This window comes from Athene cunicularia (assembly GCF_003259725.1).
Source record: "Athene cunicularia isolate RWA chromosome 6 unlocalized genomic scaffold, athCun1 chr6_part1, whole genome shotgun sequence".
Taxonomy (NCBI): Eukaryota; Metazoa; Chordata; class Aves; order Strigiformes; family Strigidae; genus Athene; species Athene cunicularia.
In genome coordinates, this window is record NW_020799105.1 from 10,990,489 (window position 1) to 10,999,562 (window position 9,074).

Sequence of the window (9,074 nt, forward strand, 5' to 3'; positions counted from 1 at the left end):
CCCCCCCCCCCCTTTCTTTCTGCATGTGTGGTGTGGAGCAGCAACCTGAGTATCCTTTGAGTGCTAATTCTTGTAGACCTGCAAAATAAATACTGTTGAGGGCTGATGCCTCATATTCAGCCTGAATCACAGTGGTGCTGTACTGTTCTCTGCTGAGTGGGACCCATCCTGATGGCCCTTGCTGTGCTTATCTGGGGGCACGGCTGTGGTGCCTGGGCTGGGGTGGAGCATTGCTCGGGAAGGAGGGATGAAAAGATGGTGCTTATGTCTGAGCAGGGAGTGCCTCAGACGCTGGACCTGGTAAAGGGATGAGTATGCTTTGTGCAGCTGATAGTTAAAACACTTTTGGGAAAAGCATTTTAAATGTGGCCTGGATCAGTCTAAATGACTGAATTTATTTGTTATATGCTGACAGTTGTCCTTAGGATGTAATCTTTACCCCCCCACACCCCCGCAAGTGACTGTGTTAAAGCAAAGCCTGGAGTTTTACTTCAATGCTTCCCATCACCCACAGGTAGCACCAGCAAATCGATCTTTCTGAAATGGCTTGATAGTGTCACTGCACAACTGGACATCAAGAGCTCACGTCATAAACTAGCAATTGCTTTGCAGTTCTGTCACCACAAAGACCACAAAGCTTGCAGGTTTTTGGGGGGGTTTTGTATTTTGTTTTTTTAGAAAATAAAGCTCCATGACTGTGTTTTTGCCCCCGTTTCCTCTCATCTGGAGAGAAGCACAAGTTAGCTAGTAAAGCTTGCATGCTGTGCGTGTGGTCTTACTGTATGCTGACTTAAAGATTGGAAATGAAAGCTGGTTGTCTTAACCTCCTTACCAAATATTACTGAATGCGACAAAAGATGATTTGTGTGAGTCTCTCTTTTGTTTGTGGTCTCTCTAACCTCTGCCTGGCTCTTCATAACTAAGAATGATGATCGCAGTGTGCCCGAGTGCTCAGTTTCAAAGGAGAAACATCTGTCTGTTTAATGAATGCATTTAATGTTTGATTCAAGCAGCGCCTAAACACTCTGCCACACGCTCCGTGTTCGTGTTGGCCATTTGATATGGCAGAGGTGGGATGAGTGGAAGGGAAAAAAGCAATGGGCCTGGAAGGTAGGCTGTGCTGGAAAAAGGCATAAGGCATTTTGCTAAAATGGCTTGATAGAATGTCACTGCACAACTGGACATCAAGAACTCACATTGTAAACAGGCAATGAAAGGAGACACAATTGCCATCTCTGTTTTACTGCAGATAGGAAAATGTTCACTGTAAACATGACTTAATGGCCAAAAGTCAGTGACTTGCTGAGGGTCATGCAGAAGAAATGGTTGATTTCAGAATTAAAGCCAAGTCTGGCTGCTTTTCTCTGAGGATAGCCTGGAGCAGGGGACAATCTTATTCAAACATTCCCTCTTCCATAGCTGTCACTAAAATCTTTGAGACCTAGACTTGCATTTAACCCCCTACTTAGTCCAAGCCCTGTCAGACGCACATCCAGACCCAAACTGTGTTGCATTTGCAGTATTTTTGTATGTTTGCATGTAACAGCCTGTCCTGTTCTCATCCGGGGCCTGGGATGGGCTTGGACAACAGGATCCTTGTTCTGCTACACTTCAGTTTATTGTCTGTTTGCGTGAAGAGGGAGCATTGCTTGCCCACATAGCCCAAATCAGCATCTGGGTCTCCTTACCAGCCTAGTGGTTGCCTTGTTTGCTGTGTGCATATGAGAATGTCACTGGGCTTCATTAACACTCCTTTAAAGGTGCCTGGGCACTGAGTTCAGCCTGAAACTGAAGCACTGATGCTGGACACTGCTGGGAAATCAAATTCCTTGTGCTAAAGGTCAAGAGTCTTCAGTGTGTGTTGGTTGAATAAGTGGCATGAACAGATGGAAAGGAGACAGGGCAGCATGGAAATGTTGGCTACTATCTAATGGTTGCACTGAAGTCAAGTTCCTCTTGGAAATACTGTCCCTCTGTATGCTGGGTTAGGCTCCTGGTCACAGTTGAGGTCTTGTGTTTTTCACTTGTTTCAGGGTCAGCTCTTTCTGTAGGATCTCATTTTCACTTGTCCTTTAGCTGGGGGCAAGAACAGGGAGCCGAGGCCCTTTCCTTGGCCTGTGCTCTCTGCTGGGTTCAGGCATCAACCTGCTGTGCTGCTTTTGTGCAGGCTTTCACCAAACCTGGGCTATGATCCCAGGGACCGACACTATGCTCCAAATCACGGAGGTCTTGGAACCAGCATGGGTAGAGAAATGGGAGGAACCATGGCCCTGTGGTGTCAGAAATTTGTCTGACTTCTTGTTTCAGAGCTTCACAGGTCTGGTGTGTTCCTGGCCTCTCATCCCAGTAATGCATTATTCTTACTGCTGTGTTTGAGTATTGGGCCCTTTTCTCTGAGGTGCAACAGCCTCAATCCCTGGCTCTTGGCCTTTCTCACCTCTACACTAGGTAATTGCACTTAAGCTATCTAGAGTTTCCTCATAAATTTTTTCAGAAACTGTAGATTGTAGGGAATGTGATAAGCTGCTTAAATAATTGCCTGCCAGCTGCCTTATGAGAACTTTTAATGTATTTGCTTTTGGCCTATAAAGCTCTAATAATTTGGAGTCCAGCCAAAACATCCTTTCTTCTCAAGTGGTAATGTGTCAGCTCTGATTTTCAGAGACAGGAAGTTCTCCGGGGAGCCGGCATTAGTTTCCCTTTTGTTTTTCTGGAGCTCAGACTCAAGGTTGAAACATAGCTTTATGGTTTGGGAGTTCCATATGGGCATTCCTACAGCCCTGCTCATGAGCTGTCATACAGCAGGAGACAAGCGTGCTGTGGCTGGCCATGCCTTGGAGAGCAGGAAGCCTTCTAGGGAACATCCTTCACAAGCTTTAAGGGGTGCCTAGAGCTCTCCTCTCACAGATGTGCCACTCCACACCTTCCTGAGCAGCCCTTGGAGCAGCACATAAATATATCACTGCTCCCTGGGCTCTGCAGAGAAACCAGGTAAATCCAGCCAGAGATGACCTGTCAGGCTGGATGGGAAGAAAAACAGTTTCTGATCAGTATGGGAGAGTTGCATAAAGTGACAGCATAGGTTATTGTCCTATGAATTCTGGTATCTGTGTACAATATTCCAGTTTTTGACATCCTAGCCTGCCCAAATCCCCTGCTCAATAACTAGGCTCCCATTCTGCTCTGTTTGGTGAGTTAATTTGGCTGCTTTGTGTATCTCTGTCTCTCTGGTACTCCATGCTGGGTTGCTCTGTGCTGACCCAGCCTGTTTATCTGTGTGGCTCAGCAGCCCTGACCAGATGTCACCAGCTTATTTAAATACTGGCATGCATCCAGGGGTGCCTCATTGCCATTCCAGCTTGTGAGAGTTTACACATCTGGAACATGGGATGTGGCCTCTGACATACTCAGTGGTGTCTGCAGAGGATTGCTGATGAGAAGGGATTTGATGTGCTCTCATCCTTTGCAAACGCCACCATGATACAAAATACAGATGCAAGCATGCAGCTTGCCCATTGCATCTCCAGGGTGAAGGAGCGCTGTGGAATTACGAAAGTGTAATGAAAAAAACAAGAGCTGTGACTTCCTGAGTACATTTGTTCTTTGTATTTGCCGGGCTGTGCCCACAAAATCTCCCCTAACAGTGCTGTGGGTCCTGACCCAGGTCTTGGTAACCCTTTGGTCCAGAAAAAACAACAGCAGTCAGGTGAAGGGGTGAGTGCTACAGCACGCTATACTCGAATTGCGATGCTTTGCTCGACCACTGACAGCTGATGGTGGGATGGGATTCCCAAATGTGTTCTGGGCACCAGTTGGTACTACCAGTTTTGGGTGATTATCATCCTGTGGGAGGGCTGGAGGAAAATATCCATCCTTCCTTGCTTTGAGTTCCCAGACTAGTTGCTACAATATCTTGTTAATTTTGCTGTGCTGTTTTTGTGTGATTGCTCAAGTACTCATGTCAGAAGTAAACTTGATTGTTGTAGGGCTTCTCTTTACAGATAAGTGAGCTCTGACCTGGACACTGGCTTGGAGCTACTGGATTGAGAAGCATCTACATGGTATATCTGTGCTAGTCTCTGAACTACATCTTTTCCCTGCCTCAGAAGGATGCTCTAGGGCTCTTATCTTCAAGTGCAAGGGTGACAGTCAGGGGTGCCTGCAGCAACTTCTGAGTGCTAGGGGAGAGGCCAAGGAGGTAAAGGAAGGACTGGGCCATGCCTCTTATTGACTTTCAGTATGCTTAAAATGGGGAAGTAAACAAGTTAAAGACATTTTAAAATGAGGAGAATAAGGGAATGCTACAATTGTTGGCAACTGAAAAGTACCCACTGGCACACTTTGAGGATATGGCAGACACGTGTGAACCTTGCAGTCCACCCAGCTAAGGAACAAACAGACAAAAGTGGGAAGAAACTTCCTACCTGGGATATGAATTAAGTTGAAGGGCAGTCAGTTGATGAGAGTCCATGGACAATAAAGAATTTTAGATTACATGAGAAAGCTGTGGGGGTCTGTGGGAAGATGTGTTTTTGAAGTTTGTTAGACTCATAGTCAAAGGTCATGGTGGGTAATTCTGCAGTGCATGGGGAGAAAAGACCAAAAATCCCTGTCCCAGACATGGGACACAGCATTCAGGACAGATACCACCTGGCCCCATGATCCATGGTACATTATTCACAAAGCAAATGGCTTAAATTAGTAAAATAAAAAAATATGCATTGTTTTGTCATGATTATATGACTGGGGCAGGGAATATACATCAATACAGTTTCTATTCAGACTAGCCCCAGACTCTGGTGACCTTCTTCCAAAGGAGAGGTAGCATGCCTGCCTGGCATATTCTAGGTGGTGGGAAGTGGCTGCAGGGCTTCCTCAGGTTGTAACCCTCTCACCCTGATGTGGGGGTCCGGATGCAGCCACACAGTGCCCTGCGGTGCTGCCAAGCTCCTCTGGCTACCTGGTGCTGCTGGCCTCTTGTCTCTGCTTTGCCAGCAGCTCCTGGCCAGTGCCTGGAGCGCAGCTTTTGCCTCCTCAGCTCTGCGTCCCAGCCGTCCCTGCCTGATAGCTTTCAAACCAGCTCCTTTGTGCTCAGTCCCATGTCGCCCCTCCCGCAGAAGCTGGATTTCTTCTAAATGTCTGCAGTGTGACCTGATTATTTTTCCCGTCCTTCCTCGCCCTCCTTTTTAATAGTGTCTACAGAAAAGCTGGCAGAGTTCAGTTATATCAGTCATGCTGACTGATAGTGTTGCCTCTTCTCTTGGGATTCCTCCTCTTTTCTGTCCCTCCAGCATTCATTTCAGATTTAGCTATCAGCCTTCTGAAGACAGGGTATTGCCTTTGTTCTGTGTTTGTACAGCATGGAGCACAGTGGAGTCCCCAGCTGTGACCGAGGTTCCTAGTGCCACAGTGATAAAAGTGAATAGATCAGTAACGAGAAGAGGCAGCTGCTGCCATCTGAAAAGATTCAGTTTTGGTGCTGGTTTCAGTGAAATCAGGATTGGATCTAAGGCTCTTCTGTTACTGCTCCCAGTAGGGGTTTATATTAAAATAAAGACACAAACTTTAGACTGTGTTGAAAGTCATGAAAATCGGTGCAGCATTTATACTTAATGCTTTTAAACTGTGTTATTCTGATGTTAAGGCAGACATATGAGCTTGCAGATCTTTAATGTGAAATTACTGGGTTTCTGGCAGTAGCTGTGTTTCTGCATTTTTTAGAGTCTGGGTAGGAGGTTGAGCAGTTGCACAGCGTGGGATCATCCAGAGCTGTGGTGGTGGTGCTGGGAAAGCAGCTTGGTGAGGATCACAGCAGTGAGCATGCAGTTCCTCTCTAAGGTGCCCCTTAGTTTTTTTTCCTCCTTCTAGCACTAGAAGGCATCTGGATACTCTGATGTTGTGGTGATGGCTGACTGAAGTACTGCTTTGTTGACTTTAAAATAATCTATTGGTTATTATTAAAGATATCACAAAAGAATTCACTGAGGTCAAACTTGAGAAATTTCACGCTGAAATGCAAATTTCTTGATATTTCATATATATCAAGCTGTCTTGATACTGCAGTTTTCTTTGACACTGGTATTACGTTGCATTTTCAGTTTCTTCCAAAGCACACTCTGCCCCCCCTCCCCGTTCCCGCAACCCTTTTATCTTCCTGGATAGGTCTGTCTCCAGGTTCACGTCACAGATGTGTAGCTGATGTTGCCAAGGTCTGCTTTGAGTCCTTTACTGAGACAGAATTTGAATTCATAGATTATAGCAGTGACTTGGATATCCAATTTACCCAATGTCCAAAAGATGGCCAGGTGTTATGTTAGTTCCAGGTTGTCTAGCACAGGCTGCCATCACATAATAGCAGCTTTCTTCTCCAGCTCCTTGCTGTTTAAATTGCATACTGTTATCTGGTTTCCATAGCCAAGAGGCTGAATCGCTCCACATTAGCTGTTTAAATGTGAAGAAAGCAAAGCAAAAATGAAAAAGGCAGTGTTATCTAGTATAGCTTACTTGTATTAAGTCTAGAAACAGTAGGCAAGGATCAGCATCCACTATGCTATGCCATCACAAAAGGACTCTGCTTGTAAAGACCTTATGAGTATAACCCTAGGCAAAAATTGCTTCGTGTTTTTCTTGACATTTTTCAGAGGCAAATCAGTCATCCTATGAAGAGTTTCTGTGCCAAATCTGAGGCCTGAATGTGATCTTTGTTACGCTGTCTTACAAGAATGTCTGTCTGAAGTACGGTCCTCAAAGCAACCTTAACTCTGAAATCTCTTCCAATGTCTCTGCAGTCCTTTCCCATTAGCCTTTTTTAATATATATTTTTTTTTAATCTAGGAAATAATTTGTCTTCTAGTCCTTTTGTACTTAAAATGATTCCACATAATTCTACTACAATTCTTTCATCTCTTTGCAAAATCTGGGATGGCTCCTATTGGCTCTGGAAATACCGTCTTCAGACATCCTCATTAATTGATTCCTTACTCTGGCACAACATAGGAAACGATGCTACTTCTATCTCCCTGGGGAAATACAAGTCTGTGCGCATCTGTCCCGTCTCCCTTTGTGCTTAGCCAGGCAAAGAATTGCTCGTGTTTTGTGTTCTTTTAGCACTGCCTGCTTACTGCCCTGCTCTCAGTATTTGGGAGCAGCCTGGCTCTTTCTCAGTCTAAAGATTTTGTTATTACAGAGGGAGATTTTCGTTCATTATCTGCCTTATTTTCAAAAACTCTTTAATCCTTTTACTCCTGTATGGTAAAACTTTTCTATTGTGGTGTCTGAACAGTTAGCTTATTTGTGATGAATACCAAGTGTGCAAAATGGCACTGGAGATGGATTTTGCCCACTAAATTAGGTACATCAGGCTCTTCTGAAATCTGCAGCTTCCAGTTTTTCCACTTTCCCAGTTAGAAAAACACAGCTAATGCCTTGCCCCAAAGGTACCTCTTCCTTTTCTTTCTTGGCTTACTTGTGTTGTCCTTATGCTCTATTTCATGTTGATTGAACCTGTTTCTGGTTTCATGTGGGTGGAGTTAGAACAATATAGACTCTGTAAAACCACTAAAACAGTTAGGTCTCACCTATCTGAATGCAATCTTGCTGCTACATGAGCTAATCTGCCTGCTTGCACAGCTCTTGCAACACAGGTTCAATCACCAGGTTTTGCCAGTTAAAGTCTCATTTTTGTCTTAGTTTCCAAGGCATTTCCCTGGCCTGGATCTAGTTACCTTAGGGATTAATTGATCCATCATGATTTTGACCTCCTGCACTATCCACTCCCCATGAAATGATGGGGCTGTCATGCCTGAAGCAAGAACGTTGTGTGTGACAGACAGCTTTCTTTGTGACTTGGCTGGGATCACAGGGTTCGCTTCTAAAAGATACTAGAATGGCAAGAATCTCAGCACAATATAAGACCCATTTTTTTTAATCTGCTGTCTTAATCACAACCCTATTAGTACAAGGTTTTATTATTCATTGCGATTTGATTTTATTCATGGGATCGGAGAGGAAGCTATTTATTCTTTTATTTTATCGTCTTTTGACATGTAGTAAAGCAATCTGAAATCACAGCACCTAGAAAATATAACTCTGTAATTGCAAGCAAAGCAAAAAAAACCCCCAAACCAGTAAACTCCCTGAATACATGTTTGTCTCCCCTTTGCTGCTGTTATATAAACTGTGAGTGCAGGTAGAGTACATCCATCTCCCTTTTTTAACATGAAAACAGCAGATGGGGCACATGGCTTTTTCTGAAGGTTATAGTGTGTGCAGCAGTGAGGATTGGCAGGGTTATTGTGTGTAAAGCCAGTGGGGGCTTTATCTTTGCTAAGAAATAGGGGTTTGCTTCACATTTCCATTTTGATTAGCAATAATGATACAAAGGCAAATTTTCTGTGTGAGGAAGAGCCTGCTAATAAAGTGACCTTTCAAAATTAAGTAGCTCATTGAAGTGCCATACCACAATAAGAGTACACAAGGCTGGTCCCAGCTGCGGCAGGCAGAGAACCTGGACAGGAATCCAGAGAAACATGGAACGGGAAGCCTGAAGTGGATGAACGGTACATGGTGGCACAATAATAGTAGCAAAGAGCAATGGCCAGGTGCTGTTTCCAGCTCTGGAGGGGCTGATCTATGTGCTTCGTCTTTGAAAGAATCTAAAAGTGTGAAAGGCAGGGGCAGACAGTGTTTCTAGCAAGGTTTCCAGACACAGGGTTGTGCAGTTAGGGGACTCAGCTATTGTCCTGCCAGGGCTGTAACATTGGTTGTGCTTGGATGCTGTTGGGAATGTGTTTGCATGGCTTTACTCATGGTAAACACAGGATAGATTTGGGGCTATTTTGTGGGTTCCTCTTGGATACAGGTGGAGAGCACTTAATACCACGCTGGTCCTAATTCAAAACCCCAGTTTCTATGTAGGAATTATTTGCTGTTAAACTCCAGCTACGCAGCCTTTGGCAAGAGACATGAATCAATTTGTCCAGCTTTTCTTTTCTGTTTTGTCTCTGTGTGAAGGCTGATGCCCAGTGTGTGCCAAGGGGGCCTTTCAGACCCAATAATGCGCCCTTGTGTCTCGT